This window comes from Macaca fascicularis, chromosome 3 (genome assembly GCF_037993035.2).
Source record: "Macaca fascicularis isolate 582-1 chromosome 3, T2T-MFA8v1.1".
Classification (NCBI taxonomy): domain Eukaryota; kingdom Metazoa; phylum Chordata; class Mammalia; order Primates; family Cercopithecidae; genus Macaca; species Macaca fascicularis.
Window position 1 is genome coordinate 163807945 of NC_088377.1, and position 1613 is coordinate 163809557.

General features: G+C 42.7%; 1 long non-coding RNA gene across 1 annotated transcript; it reads left to right on the forward strand.

Annotated features, from left to right (window-relative positions):
* The first annotated feature begins 521 nt into the window (after nt 1-521).
* On the forward strand, nt 522-1034 carry LOC135969917 (uncharacterized). The gene is made up of 2 exons (XR_010585275.1): nt 522-603; nt 785-1034. It is a non-coding gene; the product is annotated as an uncharacterized lncRNA (long non-coding RNA).
* Nucleotides 1035-1613: the final 579 nt, after the last annotated feature.

Genomic DNA, 1613 nt, shown 5'->3' on the forward strand with positions numbered 1-1613 from the left:
TGTGTACCTGCTGTGAGCTGACTATTGTATCAGGTATACAGGGAGTTTCAAAAAAAATCAGATCCTGCCTTGAGAAAGAAGAACATTACCTTCAAGCAGCATTTACTAAGCTTCCATCTGTGCATAGTTTGGGGAATGGTAGTATGCCAAGAAATTTCAACATATCATATAACCAACAGTCAGGGGGTTAAAATCTAAAACAACACCCAAATGCTCAGTTTTCTAGAATGAATTGTGAAACTTCTTCCGCTGAGTTATTGTCTGCTATGTATCTATAGGAATCAGCTTTCCCTTCTAAAGAAACAGAGAACTGCATATTTTGCACATTTCCTCACACTGTGATGTGTGCAGTGAGAATGCAGACATGGCTAAGAATGATATTACCCAATGCTCCTGCGCCTACCTGCACTTGACTATCTGACTAATTCTCACCAATGAAACATGAGAGGAAGAGTCCTCCTTTGGGGCCAAGACTTTTAGGATGCTCATGTAACTTCTCTATCTCTTTTTTCCCTTCCACCAGCTAGAGTCACGTGACTGTAAGTCCCCGGAATGATGATGCCATAAGATGGAAGGAGTCTAGCTACATGATTTGTTGCATGGGTAAAAACCAACTCGGAATGTTCTTCCTCAAATTAATATATTACCCAGAGATAAACACTTACTATCTGGAAAAAAATAGTCTGGGTCTTCTGTCCGGAGCTGTGTGCCCCGGCCATAGCGAGTAATTATTGACGATTGACGCCTGAGCTAAAAACATTTCCACTCTATACCTCCTCCCTAGATTTACCTTCTTCTCTATACTAATATCCCATAAAAGATGGCGCTCTTCCTGGTTCTTCTTCAACCATTTTTCCCGTGCCCGCGAAAATCACTATCTGACAGAGCAGGCGCAACATGACGTTCGACCGAAGAAACCGAAACCTACCTGGCCACGCCCACCGCGGAGAGATCATCGCCGCCTTAGCCCAACCCCTAGCCCCTCCTAACGTATATAAGGCATTGTATTGCCGCCAATAAAGGAGACTTGATCAGGACACTGTCTTGTCTCCATTTCTCGTGTCTCTTGCTCCCCAAATTCCCACCCCCTCTTTCAGGGCCTACTTTGACGATCCCGCGGGACGGGACAGTCTTCTTATTCCACAGTCAAGCATTATGTAATTCAATGCCCTAGATAAAGGCACCTAATACACATTTACTGAATTTAAAATGACAGGCTAAGACAGGCATTTAAGGTGCTGCATAGAATCCCAGTCGCATTCTATCTAATGTATTGTAGTTACTTAGAGAGAGGGGAAGTGATAGAATGGATGATGTGTAAATTAAGAGCAAGGTAGAAATAAAAAGTAGGAAAATACTCGATGTCTGAGTTTCAATGAGTCATGTGAGATGGACAGTTGCAGTGTTGCCATCTATCATCCATTCCCCATCCTTACAGAAACACCACCACAATTATATTCGATAAGTCCAGATTCTCCCACCTTCAGTAATGTTCCTGGTCTCTTCAGGATAAGAAAGTAAAGTTAGAACTGATGCAGTCATGTCACTTCTGCAAGATAAGGGCTTGTCTGAAAATGACATCAACTTGTGGAATAGAACAATGCCAAGAGACA